A 17,392-nucleotide genomic window follows, 5' to 3' on the forward strand; every position below is an offset into this window, starting at 1 on the left:
TCAGTGCCACGTCTTGTGAACTGCTAGTAAATATTGCCAATCAAGTGCTTTATATATAAAATATTTGTTTTTTCATTACCTTGAGAGAAGCAAGATTTGAAGAGGCAGATGGTAACTTTTAGCAGGCTAACTGATGAGACCAGCAAACAAGCTTTTGGACACAGACCCTTTTCCAGGTCTCTAAAAAATAGCTCTGATCATGCCAATTAACTATTTGTGTGTCCTGTCCTCCAAAAAGATTTGTGGCAATGGTGTTTGCAATTCTTTTTCCCTTGAAAAAGGTTGGCTGGAGATTACTTGCGAAGTTGCAGGGTGGGGTTTCCTCATGGAAATAGGGATTAAAGAAGACTTGAAACTTCCCTATTTGGTGCTGCTTCTCACAGGAACAAGTGAACAAAGGTAGAAGCAATTCCTGGTTTTGTGCCTCAGTTTCATATAAGCATAAACTTGCTTCTTTCAGAGAACATTCACAGAAGAATCAGATGTCAGCCTCTGTCCTAGGAGCTGTTGTTAGTTCCCTGACAAATAAATCTGTTTTTATGCTTGATAGGCTCACTGTGTGTTACCTAATACAGGAATCCATTTAATGCAGAACCAGGGTTTGGGTTTTTTTTTTCCTGCTTTACAGAAAAGTTTCAAGTAAAATTCATGGCTCTATCTGGAATTATTAGAGTTGCCCAGCTTTGTCACTGAATCTGGATATGAAGTAAAGCCTGTGTTGAAGTCCATTTATAGACTTTGTTATGGTAATAGTGGTACCAGTTGTCTCCGCAGATCTTTTCATATATCATTAGCATTCATTAGCCCTTACCACAGTGTATTACTTATTCCTTTCCAAAGATCAACAGACTTCTCATAAATAATTCTTTTACTTTTAAGAGAACTCGGAAAATAGTACAAAATTCTCATGTGTGCTTCAGTGAAACAATTTTTAATGGTATTAGCATGTAGTGTAGACTGCAGAGCATGAAGAATGTGAACAACCCCTCAATATGGTTGTTAAATCAGGTCACGTTTGTGTTTGTGTTTACCTAGTGCTTGGCTGATATTGGCACTTGGTTGACAGCAAGCTGGCAGGGATTTAACCTGCATTAGGCATGGGCGATGTTTGCTTATCGAAGGGCAGGAAAAAGAAGTGACATGTCATTTCAGCTCCTTCTGCTAACATGGTATGGCTGTCATATCAAACTCGGCTCTTGTGGATTGTGTTTCATGACTTAATGTGAGGGTAGGGTTTTATGTCTTCATTTTCAGAATTGCTATTTTAACTAGTCCCTTTAAAGCTTATTTTTTCCTCTTATCTCACAGCTCCATCTGCTGTTGGTGCACTTGGTTATATTCGATCTCCATCTTCAGTTTTCTCTTAAACGCATACACAGAGCTAAAAGCTGTTTACACTTTTTGTGTGCTCTTGCTGTTCAGTTCTTCCTTTGTCCTCCTTAGGCTCCCCCAAATTTCTCTTCTACTTCCTTCTTGCCCCTGATTTAAGTGCTGTGAGCACCATCATGACATTGTGACTGATGGTTTTAAGTGTTCCTCTGATCTCTTTGGGTCACAGATTGGAGACTTGCATGAGGGGGTTGCATGCCAGATGCTTAACATTTATTGGGAAAAGCTTCTTATCCGTGCACGCATCTAATTGTTTCCCTAAATTCTTACAATGTCACATTCCTGTTACTGTAACAAACTTGCCTTGATAAATGCAGTCTTCTTTCACCAATTTGAAATGATTCCACAGCTTTTAGCATGCTCTTTTGAAGGTGTCATGGCCCTGATTGCTTCTTCCTCTCCCTGCTGCATTGTACATCAAACATCAACTGCCCTTTTGTAGTTTCAGGGCTCTTCATCATGATTCCCAGTGGCTGTCACCTGTGCTTTGTTTCTCTCAGTAGTAAGAAACGTACTGTCACTCCTGATCATTCCAGGACCTAAGCATTTGTCATTCATTTTTTCTACTCTAAACTCAAGTCCTTTATAGTCTAATTTTTGTGGCCTTTTGCAGCGAAAAATGCCACCATAAAATGTGACAAGCTGCCTTGTTATCCTTCCTCAGGTCCTCATACAGAGGGAGTTCCTCTCTTTACTCTAAACTCACTTTTTGACTCTTGTGTAGAAAGTATTATCTCACTATTTCCAAGGCCTCTCATACCTCTCCAGTTTAGCTATGTGTATCTCTGGCAACTTTTCCCATGAGCTGTTTGGGACACAGAATAACTTTGGTTCGGTTTTGGTACTATGCCAGACAAAACAGCATGTGGCCTGACTGCAGTTCTGAGGTGTTGTGTAGAAATACAGATGATGCTAGCATGCCCTTGCTAAACATTTTAGTTGCAATAACCTGTGGGTGAAACCTGGCCACGTGGCAGGCAGGATACTTAGAAACCTTAGGAATAGCTGTGCAGGAGTATCATTCTCATATTTTGTAAAGCTCATGCTCTGCTCCTGTGTTACTGGAGCTCTTCTGTTATGCATTCTGAAGTGAAATCTTCCCAACTTATGTTGTTCATCTAAGGAAGACATGAAACACAAACAATTAAAATCAGCTAGCATTTATTCTGGGAAGATATAAATGTGGCAGCACTGTTCAGCTGCTCCTTTGTGATGATTATTAATCATTCAGGATGCTTTCTGAATGTTAAAAACTGTTCTGGCATGGTGCAGTGGGGAATGGCTTGCTTCCTCCAGAGCTTCCAACACTACTGGCCACAACTTACCTTTTTCTATGCAAAGTTATATAGCAAAATCTCTCCCATGGAAGATTTAACGGTGACATAACCAAATCCTGTTCTGAATGTTTGTCTTGATACTGTACTTTTGGGGACTGTGGGAGGGGTGTTTTTGCCAACAGTGAGATCTAGCAGATAACACCAGGTTTTATCCTAATCATGTCATTTTATTGCTTCACAGAAGGAAGAGTTTCTCAGCACATCAGTCTAATTAGACCACTGTTTATCCATCCAGTCCAGAACTGCTTTGTAAGTTGCTTGCTCATAAACTAGAAATCAGAGTTGAGTAGAATTTGCAAATGCATTGTTAATGGATTCTCTCCCTCTCTCAATATGTCAGTTTAAACTTTCGATCCACTATTATATGACTCAATCAAGCGTGTGTGTGTGTGTACGTATATATATATATAGGTATGTGTCTTGGCTTCACATTTATTATCCTGTAGTTAGTAAAATGAAACTGATCAAGAGTATCAGAGAACAAAGAGGCTGTTACTTTGGCATGTAATTTCTAGTCTTACGTGTTTCACAGCAGTATCAGTGTATAATATTTTAAAATCTCAGCATGCTGCCATCTTTCACTGGTTTTTGTGGAGATGTCAGACTGTGAACCTCATCAGGAGGCAATTTTATTTTTGAAGAACAAAGGAAAACACACACACACACTTTTGTATTGTAGTGTAATCGCTGCTGCTGCAGTAGCACATATATTACAGAGACTTGAACAACTTGCTGACATTGGACGGAAGGTCAGGGAGCTGGTGGTGTCACTGAAGTCCTTGTAACCTGATCCAGTAGCCTAAGATAGCCAAGACCCAAACGAGACAGCTTTATTAATTGAGGAGGCAGTTTGGGGAGCAGTGGGGAGTGACTGTTAGTAGTAGTTATTTCCACAACAAGAGCCTGCTTAGTTTGTGAGGGAATAGTCGGCGGTCATGACATGTATATGATCAGCTTGTAAAAAGGAACTTCATGAAGTGGCAGGTAGAAACACAGTTCTGTACAGCAGGGCTACTTAGGCTGCTGTTAGGGTTCCAGAAGCACTCCCAAACTGCAGCTTAACAAAACTGTGATGTAGCTTGTGCACTTGCCTAGCTCTTGGTTCATACTAACCTCAGTAATTGTCATGACAAAACCAAGCCAACAAAAAGATCAGCCGAATGTTCCATCTAGTCCTTGCTCTTTCTAAATGGGAGACATCTTCATGATTTCATTATGAACTGTGTTGCCATGGATGAGTGTCATACAACACTGGCAACAGATGCAACTGTTGAGGTGCAAAGCCTGCAGACTAGTAAGAAAGACTGGATTGCTGTCCTACACTTAGTGCTTTTTTTTTCATGTAAAAAATCCAAGATTTCAAGTCCAAGGGAAAGTAACTATTCATCCAGGCAATTCATTGTGGTGTACCTCAATGTCTTGCTCCTTAATGCATATCTGTGTGTTATGGGAGCCCGTTGCTATGGTCTCTAATTAATCAATTAAATCCTTCTGGAGAAATAAGGACAAAGCTCTAGTGTTAAACTGTGTAACAGTCACTATGGAGTGGCCAGTTTGCTTCAGTTATCTCATGGGCTGGACCAGGGTCACAAGCAACTCTCGGTCACCCAAGTGAATCTCATAGTGGGAAATGGAAAATGTTTCAATCATTTTCTCTGCAATCAGTACTTTGCAGAAATGTCTACACATATGCAGCAGTGAGGGAAAAGGGAGTGCTACCTGGTACTGGCATTACCTGGAATTGCCTTTTTCACCCACAAAATAGGTTTGGTTCCAGGCCAGACAACTGCATTCTCTTATCTCATGTTTCCAGCTCCATATTCTCCATGGATATACCAGAGTATTGCTCTGTTTTAGCTTTTCCATTTGCCATTGTACGTGATTTCAGTGTTACTGGTAATGCGTAAACTGAATGTTTGTTACAATGAAAGCTTAAATCAGTGATTAGAACAGTTAAAAAATGTTACCATTTTCCTGGAAATACAGCTAGCACTGGGCAGAGCTTACTAATACAAACTTGAGAAATTGTGGGCGGATATTGTATTCCCAAGGGGTGAAATAGTTGACAATAGCATGGCAACTGACAGCAACAGAAGTCTTTCTTGGTACTCATATGGGGCCAAAGAGAATACATGATGTTCAGAAATCAAGGGGATAGTGAAGTAGTTGGCTGTGGTAGAGCAACAATATCCAGGCTGTCCTGGAGTTCTGAAAGTGTTTGTATTGTTCCTGAGCTGCAGTGGTGGTTTGGTGCAGATCAATGCGTGTGTGTGTGTGTGTGTGTATCCTAAATTAAAATGTGTCTCCAATTATTTAAACTTCAAAATACCAAAAGTGATTAGGTTACATTTGAACTTACTTTTAATTTAAAGTGCTCTTGATGAAGTATAAATGTTTAAAACAAAACTTCAGCATCAGAGTCCGGTGCTAAACCGCTAAGATTCTGTGAGCCGTGAAGGCTCCTCTTCATCAACTGTGTTTGCATTCTGTAATTAAGCCTTATGATGGCCTTGGTGGCTTTGAATATTTTATTGGGTAGCTTGAAACTTGTTTGAACCTTTCTTGCAGTCAAATAGGTTTTTTGCAGTAATCCTGAAAGTAAAAACCTGCACATGATGTCCTTGAAATAGCAAGTATTAGAGTACTGTGCACAGTGGGTTAGATCTGTTTAGCACAGTAGCTTTGCTGGAAATACTGGGAATGACAGCTCATATTAAATAAGCAGTTTTTTAAAAATACAGTGTGTGTTTAAAACATTTCAGTTGTTGTGTCCAGTGCTGCTTGTATAATAAAATGACATAGTGACTTTACAGCAATTAACAAACACCTTCTTTTGATATACCCTTGGCACTTCAGTGTGAGTTGCCTAGCAATGTCAGGCTGCTGATACAGCCAGAGCTTTTGTCTCACAGGGATACCTATGTCACCTTTCTGTCCAATTTTAACTCTTTTGGTCCTCAATCTTTCAGAAACACTTGGAACTTCAGTTGTCTTTGTAATTTCCGCCCCCCCCCCCCCCCCGCTGCTTCTGTTTGTTACAGTTAAATTGTTGTAAGACCAGCATGAGATGTTTTATGGTGGTGAGGATGAGTAACAAAAGCAACCAGGACATGTTGTTTGTTACAAAAACTTGAGTAGCCCCTTTGTGAAATTTAACAATAGTTGCTCCGGAAGAAATTACTTGTACTTTCTTGCTGTTTTTCAAGTATGTCATACCTTGATGCTGTCTGCTACAGGCAGTGTTTTGTATTCTGTTTGCTGAGCTGGTGAATTCTGAATGTTTCATAAAAGCCTCATTGGGAGGAGGAACCAAGCAATTTTTCCTTCATGCTAGTAGCAGGGTTATTAAGGCTTCATAACTTCTTACTCTCAGAGGTAGGAGCCAGAGAAAAGGAAGGTGGCCCAGACTTGCAGAATTAGGGGAAAAAAAAAACCCACAATCAGCAATTTATTGCTCTAGTTCTAATCTAATTTACTGAGTCATTCTTCTGGTTGAAAGGTTTTGTATTCTCATGTTGCACAGTGGTTTCATAGTTTTGAGGCCATTGTAAAAATGAAGGGAGGCCTGGAGGAAAAATTCAGAGATAGGCAGGCGTAGGCAGCAATCCCACTGCTGTCTCTCCTTGGACGTCTGTGCCTGGGTTCCAAGGATGGAATTTTAGTCAGATTTAGCAGGTTAGATTATATAACTGCTAGCTTGGTTTTGTGTTATTTAGAGCTTGTTCTTATGCACTTAAGTTGATTATACAAACTTACGAAAATTTGTTATAAACCAAGAAAACAATTTAACACAAAAATGCTGCTAATGGCTTAAAGTTTATAAGCACCAAACTGCAGAAGAATATTCTGAGAAAAGCATAGTTACATGCTTGGTCTAATCAGGTATGGACCCCTAGGTATCGCCTCGTGGCCACCATTGGTGGTAGAACCTTTGATCAGGCTTTGTATGGTGGTGTTATTGGATGGATACTTCCTTAAGAGTTAAACCCCAGTGTTTGGCTGCTTCTTTTCCAGGCACAAATCAAAACTGCACGGATGACATTACATTGTTAGCAAGCATAAGGCACAGCGTATGCCAAACTACAAGGAACTCCCAGAGGGAGCAAGAGACATTGCTGTCTAGCACTTGCTTTCCTCTCTTCACATGTTAGACAAGCTCTGTTTGTTGCCATCCTGTTGACTGTATCCCTGTAATCAGTAGTGAGCACAAAGACAGGGGAGTGTATTTGGTTCCTCCACAGTGAGAAAAAGCGAGAGCCTACTGTGCGCCCTAAAGATGCGTACTTGTAAAACTGGCATCATTCAGTCTTTAGGTTTTGACGAATGCACTCTTCTTTCCCCAGCACTTCAGTACTGCGGATGCCACCATGCAGCTGCCTTGTTATTTCTGCTTATTAGCTGGAGAAGGGACAGAATTAGAGAGTGGGTGGCTTTGAACACCTCCATTACTGGCTGAGGGTCCCACCCAGTCCAGCATCTTACTCAAATGTACATCTTCAGTTCTCTTTTCCCTTCCCCTCATAAAAGAGTAGGTATGCAAAGGGCCTGACACTTAGGAGGCATGCAGAGGGCTTGCTGATTATTAACTGAGGCTTGACTGGAGACCAGTGCTAGCAAAGACTATATCCTACTGTTCAGAGACATGGAATCAAGGCCTGTGATCTCAGATTGGCTGCCTACAAAACACAGCAAAGCTCCCATTTAGGGACGTGTTTGTATCCCCTTAAGAATTTAAGTGGACTTCTCTACACAGGCACTGTGGGTCTCTAGTGTTTCACTTATTAACAAATGAACTTGTAAATTCAACATAGCTGTTAAAGATATCAAGTCAGCTACCAAGTTCAGCCAGTATTGCTTGTGCACATCTGCATGCTGCTGAGGTAAAACAAGCAATCAAACAAAAAACCCCAGACGTGATAGTGTACCTTGGATGTTTCTAGCAATCAGCAGTGTTACTCAAGTTAGTGAGCCTGTTAACAACCCGGTATTAAGGCATTTCTGTTTTACCATATTAGTATATTATTTTAAAAACCCCAACATACAGAGGCCCCCAGGATTTCACTGGGTTTGAAACTGGACAAATACACTACAAAAGAAGTTTTCTGCCCAGAACAGAAGTAAGCTATGATCAGAGAATGGCTTGTAGGCGTCAAAGTTGCAAAGGTCAGACCTCAGGAAGTCAGGTAGTTGGGTTTTTCTCTGGAAACATCTTGAGTGCTTGCAGCTGTAGCTGGAGGTAACTCCTTTTAGGACTGTTGAACATGAATGAAATCAAATATAAGGCTCTATTTATTTTAGGTTTTTTTTCTCTTGCTGTCTTTTGCCTGTCTTTGCTTTTTTGTTGCGTCTCAGAAAAATGTATATGACATTTTATGTTAATTATCCCTGGAAATTTATAACAACGGCTGAGTTACATTCAAGACAGCAAGTTTTAGTGCAGTGTGACACTTCTAACTATGCAAATCTCAGTTTTACAGATCACTTTCTCAATTTTGATCTGTAAGAAGTCTACTTGTTTATATTTATAACATATTATGCATTTGTATATGTGCAGACAGTATATTTTCCTTACCAAAACCATTTGGATACATAGCTTCTTGCCAAGAAAACAGCTTTCCTGACATTTAGCCTACCTATATGTCTCAATCTGTCAGTCTAACACAGCACAAAGCTCATTTGTAGAGGACCTGTTTGCTAAGTAAAAGATCTTTTGAGTAACTGCTTTGAACCGGTGAGGGGGATGTTAGTCACAGAGTGGCTGAGAGGACAAGGAAGAACCACCACCCTACGTGACTGATCTGGTTGCAGTCCACTTAAAATGATCATTTCCCTGATGACCCCCAAAAGTAAATTTTAATCAATATTTTTAGAAACGTCTGTTGGCTTTGCCCTGCTCCCTTGTAAGGGGATACAGTGTTTTTTTAGGAGTTTAGTCTCCTAGCTTTAATCATCTTCTAACATTCAATACAGACATGTCTTTGGGGGCTTTTTTCAAGTCTCCATTTTACTCTAGAAGTAGGTAATCTTTGAATCTCTGTATCTTAGCCTCACCTGGAAAAACAGTTCACCTTACATATGTTCTGATTATTAGGAATGAAAGCTGTACCCTAGCAGCCGCAGGAATTGTAACTCTTAAGCTGTGCTCACTGGTAAAAATGTACAGCCCAAAAATATGATGTATAAGATCTTTTGCTGGACTACTTTTGAGTTGATCTGGGATGACAGAACCTATTTCAGGCCAACAGTTATTCTATGGTTTCCATGGAGATTAATGATGTCAGAGGAACAACATCTGAGTGCAGTTTTCTGGAAAGCAAGGCTATAATGTTACAGTGAAGTCTTTGCATTTTTGTAAACTTGTAGAATAGTGAAGTACATTTTCTCAGTGGATTGCAGTTTGCTTTTGATTCGTGCTGAACATGAGCTGAAGTAATGCTTTTGCAGTGTGCTGGTTTTCCTGCAGCTTACCTCAGTGCTGCTGTAAGTGAGGATTTCAGTACCATCTCATATACCATCTGTTTCAGCTTTGATTGCTGTTCTCTTTACTTGCATATTTTGTGTATGCTTATATTATCTTATTGAAATATCTGATATCTTCTGTTTGCGCTGAATTGCCTTAAGGGTGATGCCCAGGTTTCCCTGAGAGTCTCTCTGCAATGTGTGAGCATCAAAATTAGAGTAAGTTATAGCTCTGCTCAGTTCTCTGAAGTTTAGGAGCTGCCATGAAGGACAGTAGACATAAGAGTGGAGAAGTGGCTAAGTGAGAAAATGTGAAAGTTAGAGAGGCATATAAACCTTAAAATTTGACCTTTAAGGATTTGAAAACCGTTACCATTACTTCCAGTTTTACAAAGATTAAAATACCGCTCCACTGTGGAGAGGTTACTGACCAAGGAAATAAATTTGTTAGAAGCCGTATTGCCTGTGTACTGTTTTTGCAAAGGGAGGGATTAGGAGATCTGAAGGTGCCTCAATCCCACTGAAATTTTGTAGCTTTTCAGCAATTCCTGAATGAGAAGCAGGCTCTGCAAGCATTGCTGGTTCCATATTACTAGCTAGGGTTTTTTCCTAGTTCCACAGCTGCAGATTTGCTATGCATTATTTGAGAGATTCTTGTAAAGTTAAGTTTATCAAAATGAAAGTCAAGCAGCAGTACTTAAATTTGGGCTATTATTCAGGTTGGAGCAGAAAATGGGGGGCAAAGACTTGTTCAAAATAAGAAGAATGGGGGAGAAAAGGTCTTAAGATTTTATGCTTAAGTTGAATTAAGTTTTATTACTAAGCCACTTGTTGCTTCTGTAACACTGCCTATTGAAAAGTGCTTATGCATACATACATACTGAAGAACAGTCTGAGGAACAGTAATGATGGTAAACAATGTCAACTCTCTGCCTGTTTTTTCTCAGAAGATTCTTAAGCAGAGAACAATCTTTTCTGGAGTACCTACTATGCTTCAGTCTCCATACTTGGTTCTTGTTTCTTAACTATAATAGTAACAAACATCTTTTATGTAGAGGGAAGCACCAGACTATGTAAACTTGCTTTAATAAATTGCACAAATTATCAAAATGTACTCATATTTTAGAGAATTTATTTTTTAGAAAGCAAAGTGGTGAAGCACCTCTGAGCTCAGATCCTTTTATGTGTTAGATCAGCAGAAAACGAATTATTTTTTCCCCCAGGCCAGTTTCTAAATTCCTGAAATGCACAGCTTACACAGCAAGGGAATGGCCTACTCTTGTACAAACCAACTGATTCCTCCTGAAAATCAGGATAAGTTGATACATTCCACATGTTCTATGCCCCAGTTTTTCAAATTGATTATTTTGAAAAGCTAAGTAAGCCTATCTTTATTTTGCAGGAAATGTTTGGTGCCATTAGGCAGCAGTGCTGTTGAAAAGAACAAAGCTGGAACAGCTTTTGATAATGTCCTCTGAGAAATGGCCAATTGCTATACAAGTGATCCGAACAGGACTGTTTGTTCTCACTGGGTGCTGAGCACTTGAAAATTCACACTCTTCACTCATGAGCCTAAAAAGGAGTGAAATTCTTTTGAAGCCTTAAATACTGAGCCATTTTGAAAATCTGTCCCTGTAGGAACATAGGCTATATGACTATTTTACAGTAATGCAGTTTTAAGTGTCCGACCATTACCTGGAGGGCTGAAGCTTTTGTGTATTACTTGACTTAAAAAGGGGGAAATTCTGTTACAGGATTATGTCCTATGAAGCAATACAGTCTATTTGCAGGTCTGGGCTTAGTGGGTTACCAAGTTTTGTGCTTGGATAGCAGGGGTTATCTCAGTATGGGAAGTGAAGCCTGCATGAAACAGCTACAGGCTGCAGTCTTGTTATTTCCTGCGAGAGATTCAGGTTTAATTAAATGTTCTGTAATCCATAACAGTGTTCAAGCACCACTGTGTTTAAGTGGACAGAGAAAGTGCAGAGTAGAGGAGTTATGGAGAAAGAATATTATTCCGTATGTTTTTAAGCACATTCCTTCATGAGAGTAATTTTTCACATCTGAGTCATGTAAATAGTTATGTAATTGATTGACACTTTATATGCAAGTATCCTCCCATCCTTCTAAATTTCTCCCTTCAAACAATGCTTTTTGACTCTGTTCTGTTACTAATGTACCATGTTTGTCAGTGTTTTGGTATGCTGAGTTTACTTGACCAAATACAAAGTTTACTTAACCAAATATAAATTAATGGCCTGACACACAGAGATAGGAATCACTAAGCTTGCAGCAGAGCGTAGCATCTTTTTTTAATATTGCTTTTTATGATATTTTGCTGTAAAAAAAGAACAGCCAGATGTCTCTTTCTACCTCCTTATCTTCTGGCCTCACCCTTTTCTTCAGTTTGCCCATTGTGCCAGCAGTTTTGGCAGTGACAGAGCCTTTGGTAGGCACTGACTTTCATACCTCTGCTTGGAGACTGACTGCTAGTGGGAGGCACCAAACCTGTTGGGAACAACTGATTTTGGACAGAAAAAGTAGAAAAGAGGGGCAACCCATTTAGCAAATCATTAATGCTTGTTGTTGTTTTAAAAAACTGTTTTTCCTTTCCCCAAGAAGCAAGTTTATTTTGTATAGTAGCCTCACAAAACTGGTACTGGAAAGGCAGATACATAAAGTACTAAAAAGGAATTTCAGACCACCTGCCTTGAACTGTAGCAGTGTTAGACCTTGGTTGGCAGGAATAAGGAGGGGCTTTGATTCTATAGGAATGAGACCTAGGACTTCTAGTGCTTGATGTCTCATGTGGACAGTCTGTGATATTAGGCTTATTTCAGTTTTTCAGTTTAGAGGCATGAATGTTGTGCCTTCAGGTCCAGCATTTATACATGGAAGTGGCCATTTGTAAGTGCACAGTCTGCAAATAGCTGCATGGCTGACTACTTGTTTACCCTCAGCATGAATGTCTGCATGCAGAGTTTTGCAGGTGCAGCTAACACATTTTTCCCACGCTCTTCAGCCATCTCATCATTTTAGAACAGGGTCTTGTAAGTTGACATCTGATACTCTGAAGTTTTTTTAATCAACTTTACTATGCCAACATAATACTGTTTGTTTGCTGCAGGAGTTTTCACTTTTAGGATCAAGTAATTCAGTTAGTCCAAGATTTGTATATTGCCTACATCGCAAAACATACCAACACCTAAGAAGTTATCAGTTCCTGACATACTCTTAACAAAGAAACATTTTTATTTAAGTATTTTTTGATTTATGTTCTGATGTATTAGCATGAAGAACCCTGATGTGTCTGTATGTTCTTAAGTTTATAAAAATTAGTGTTTTGCTTCTGCATGGGAAAAAACCTGAAGTTAGTAAAAAAAATCACTTTTACAATTTGTTCTATATTAAGAGCCTTGAAGGTGCTCTAACTTATGCAGAATTAAATGGTCTCTGGCTCTTGCAGGTTGTGGTCAAAGTGATACTGAGTCAGTGATGGCTGAGAGAGTTGGGGTGGTTCAACTGGAGAAGCGAAGGCTCCGGGCAGACCCTCTGGCAGCTTCCAGTACCTGAAGGGACCCTCAGGAAAGCTGGAGAGGGACTTTTGACAAGGGGCATGTAGCGATAGGACAAGGGGTGATGGCTTTAAGCTGAACAAGTGTAGATTTATATTAGATATTAGGAAGAAACTCTTTACTGTGAGAGTGGTGAGGCACCGGCACAGGCTGCCCAGAGAAGCTGTGGCTGCCCCATCCCTGGAGAAGTGTTCAGGGCCAGGTTGGATGGGGCTGGGAGCAGCTGGGGCTGGTGGAAGGTGTCCCTGCCCGTGGCAGGGGGCTGGAACTAGGTGATCTTTAAGGTCCCTTCCAATCCAAACCGTTCTATGATTCTACAAAATACATTCTACACAGAAAACCATCCAAGTTTGACAAAGTTTTAGGCTTTTGTGAGAGTGTTCCTTTTATACTCAGTTTTACACCTAAATTCTCCAGAGATTTTGAATGAGTGAGCAGTGAACATGCTATGGCCTCTCCCTTCTTTCTTTATCCTTGTAGTGCTAATATTGAAGTAGGAAAATGTTAACTCTGTATTTCTGCTGCAGAACTGCAGGTTCTGAGGTGGCATAGGACCTGCAATCAAACTGGAGATTGAACCGGGGTTTGAACTGAATCTTGGTAGGCATTCCTTACGAGAGGAGCCTCTAATGCTCGATTACACAAGTTTGAGTGTTCCTGAGCTATTTAAAAGATGAGAGGGGAGGTGGGGGTGGGCAGAAACTGGAATAAATAGTGGAGTCACAATTTGAAGGACACAATCAATTTGTATTTGGAGAAAGGAGACAAAGGGATGAAGAAAACAGGGTGATAAAGGAGGAAAAATGAGGTAGATGTGAGAGTCTGGAATGGAGGCCAAGTGGCTCAAATAACAGCAGAGGAACTCACCAACTCAGCGAGTCTGTGGAGAGATGGAGGATGTCTGAACAGAGGAGTGAACAATAAGAAGAGGGAGATGTTTCGAGGTGTGTGTGGAAGGTGCAGAGAGGGCACCAGGCATTTATACATACAGACCCTGGAAACAGGAGAGGAGAGCTTCCTTACCTAGTGATGTTTGGTAATAATGGGTGAAAATTAGTTTCCATCAAGTTGCAATTGTGTTTTATCATAGAGGAATACCAGCAGTTAAGCCAGTACATTCTTCTGTGCCTGTGTTATTGGTCCTCTAGAGAATTGCCATCTTCACCCTAGGGACTATGAGATGTTGCTGCAAATGTTGTCAGAAAGATTAGCAGAAGATCAAGGGCAAAAAAAGCTCAAATATAACCTGCATTTAGGTTCAACTTTGCTATTTGTGTTTCAGTCCTAAAAATATGGCTTCAGTGTCCAAAGCTTGTCTGTTTTCTGTTCAGCTATTCTCAGTTAAAGCTACGGGGTAACCTTCATTTCACCTAAAGTGCTGTACTTTATCAGGTTACCTCATGCAGATAATTTGAAACCTTAAAAACAGGTAGAAATAGGTAGCATTTTTTTTTTCCTTCTGCAATGTAAGTTTTTTATTGCTTTAAAATTCATGCATAGACTTCTCTTTTTTTTTTTTTTTTTTTTTTAAGTCTATGGGAAAACAGCAGGGCCACATGAGGGAATTCCATATTTATTTTTGGCACTTAATTTCCATGAAGGAGGAGGATCCTGTTGACGCAGAACACTTCTTTCTTTTTTTTTTTTTTTTTCCCAACTTGCAAATGTTATGGAAGCATTAAAAGTTAGTTCCTTGTCAGGATTCCAAAATAGATGTTTGCATAGTAGATTTGATGTAGTATTTGTGTAACTTTGAAAACAGTTTTCGGGCTGGTGTTTCATAAGCAGGATATGAAGCCGTATCATCAGAAAGAGTATTACTTCTCAAATGCATGTTGCATATACAGAATTGATCACCTTATAGACAGATAGTATACCACAGTCTTGAAGGCCATGTGCAGATCATTAGTAGTGTGAAAACAGAGGTGCGTGCAGTTACAACTGTTCTCCTTTTCTATGTAAAATAATAGTTTGTGGCAGCTAAAGTCTCATGCTTAACTTACTATGATTTTACCATTGCAAACCTCAGAAAGAGATGGCCTAAAGCTGGAGAACTAGAGCTTGGGAAGATAAAACATCATATACAGGAAAAGTAATTTTTGTATTTCGAAATAAAACCCTCACCTGCACTATCTGAAAATCTGTAGAGATGTAACTTATTATCACCTGTAGGAAATTACTCCAAAATACTCCTTCTCAAAGAAAATTGACTGAAGAAATGCTTTAACTTCAACCTTCCATTTCTTTTGAAAGAAAATATCAAAGCAACAAATAAACTCTAAGAGGCCCCTTGGATTGCAGGGTTACTTTCTTTTCCAGTTGGTGGTTGTTAGCAAAGTCAATCGAAGTGGTGGTGGGACAGGGAAGGTAGGGTGTGAAAATGCACTATCCTTTTCAATGCAAAACTTTTGGGGGGCAGATCTGTTCTGAGGTGGGTCAGCACAGCCTAGCAAACTCTCAACAGGTACCTAGGACTTTGTAGTTAAAAGACTGTGTGGGAGACTTACACTGTGTTGAGGAGTGATGGAGAACTGAGGATCAGATTTTACCAGGCTTCTAATTTGGTCTCCAGCAGTGCAAGATAGCAGCTGTGCTGCTGAGGCCTAGGCACAGACAGGTGCCTGTACACACTGGTGATCACTTTCTTCCAGCTCTGCTGGTTGGTGTTGGAATGTAAATTGTCCCTGAAAATGAGGTTGTCATGGACAAGCAGTACTTAGTACCTGATAATTCTGAATTATTGGGCTAGGGCTTAATGTTATTTAATAGATAAATAGAGAAGTCTGTGGTATTTCCAAGGGCTACCACAGCATCCATAGAGCCTGTGTGCTGCACTATAGCACCTGAAGCAGTTGTCCTCCTGACTTCAACTTTGACTGCCCTAGTACTTTTCCTGTACTGGAGAAACCAAAGAACAATGCCTATTTTCCTACAGGGATATTGGAATGAGAGAGTTGGATTCATTCCTTTTCTTGATCTAGCTTTTGCAGCCCATTTAAATGGGAGAGTGATTAGACTCTTTGTGAGGAAATTAGATATTTAGCTGTAAAACTGCAGATGTAGCTATTTTCAGAAATCTACCCACCCATCCTTGTACAGCTAAAAATGGCTTGTCTTGCCTCAGACAGAGGGTTGACAAAATATGCAAGCTAGCTAGCCAGTTGGGCTAGGCTGTCTTGCCCCTTAAAGATTGTACTGCTGGAATTCTTTTAAATACTGTTCTACACAGAGTCCATGCAAATTAGCTAATTACCAGCCTTCCAGACTCTCAGGCTTCCGTGAGTGCTGAATAGTGGAACAGAATGATTTAATTTCTCAAACATACTCTCTTGGCACTTTTGCATGCAGAATATGTTGCTCTAAAGTATCCCTTGATACTAGATCCTTGGCAGCATTCCAAAAGGTGTTCAAGTTAAAAACCATTCAGTGTAATTCAAGGGTTGGTAAACCTAGATTTGTCACCTTCCCTGCGTCATGTAATTTTGCCATCTCTAATGCGGGCTTTCCTCTTCTTTCTCAGAAGTAAAGAGATGATTTTACGTGTTTAAACTATGAATCAGGGAGTATAGCTGGCACTGGTTATGCATGTGATATTCTCTTGGGAGAGTAATTAAACTGAGGTGAAGTGATCATAGGAATATTAATTTATGCAAATTCATTATGCTTAAAAAAAGAGAAGACTATATAGAGTTCTCAGTTACATTAGTAAATGAGTGTGGTTATCTTCCATTGTGATTATCAGTTTTGCATTGTGCTTATTCTAAACTGCGCGCTGCTGTTAGAGACAGTAGTAGTGCACTTTAATTTCCCATTGAAATTCTTGTGAGAGTTTGTATGTAGGGTACAGGAACATTTTGGCTGCGTGTAAATTATTTAAATCTCAAAGTTCTGGGATGTGGCCATACTTAAGCTAACAGGAAAAGGAGTGTGGTCAAGAAGTTCTATTTCTCCTCAGTAGCTTGGTCCAAATCCTAGGAACACTCTCAATATGTGTTAACTCGTTAATTTTACTGCAACTATCAAATAAATCTAAATACAGGCATAAGCACTGGCAACTATTAGCCAGCCAGTTCTATTAATTGAAACATGCTGATGTCATTGAAGATTCCTTCTTCAGCTGCATGCTTTAGCTGTCTAGATGCCATTAAAAAAAAAAACAACACCCCCCCCCCCAAAACCAAAACATGCCTTAAGCCACAATCCAGAAGGATTAATGTCTACATGTTATTTATAATAAGCTTTGAGAATCGAGAGGAATGTGTAGGTCAACTAATTATATGTTGTTGGTTGCCTGTCTGTCATCTTACTATAGCGCTTGAATGACCAGAGATATTGCAATTTCAAATTGAGAAAACTGACTTCTTTTTCATTATGTTTAATAGTTAAACAATAGTGTTCTTTCCCTATTAAATATTAAACAAATACACAAGTAAGTAATTGGAGTTCAGAAGATCAGTATATTCTGTGTATTTCTTTGCTTAGCAGATGTTCCCTTGTTGCGTCTTTTAAGAAATGATGAACTAAAGCCCTATTTCAGTTTATTTCAACAGCATCAGTCTGGTAAATACCAGCATAAGCAGAATACCACCCTCAAGACACAGAGTAGTTGCTAGGTGAAGCTAACTCTAATAT

The 17,392-nt window shown here is 39.7% G+C and overlaps 1 protein-coding gene across 6 annotated transcripts in view; it reads left to right on the plus strand.

The window, feature by feature from the left end:
• PLCB4 (phospholipase C beta 4) overlaps nucleotides 1-17,392 on the plus strand; it is a 208,918-nt gene that overhangs the window by 72,764 nt on the left and 118,762 nt on the right. For 3 of the 6 annotated variants that reach the window (XM_055725825.1, XM_055725824.1, XM_055725826.1), the window contains one exon: nucleotides 2,908-2,975. The exons of the other annotated variants lie outside the window; for them this stretch is intronic. The gene's annotated coding sequence lies outside the window, so the exon portion shown is untranslated. The remainder of the gene's footprint in view (nucleotides 1-2,907; nucleotides 2,976-17,392) is intronic. 6 annotated transcript variants of the gene reach the window in all.

This window comes from Falco cherrug, chromosome 13 (genome assembly GCF_023634085.1).
Source record: "Falco cherrug isolate bFalChe1 chromosome 13, bFalChe1.pri, whole genome shotgun sequence".
In the NCBI taxonomy this organism is placed as follows: domain Eukaryota; kingdom Metazoa; phylum Chordata; class Aves; order Falconiformes; family Falconidae; genus Falco; species Falco cherrug.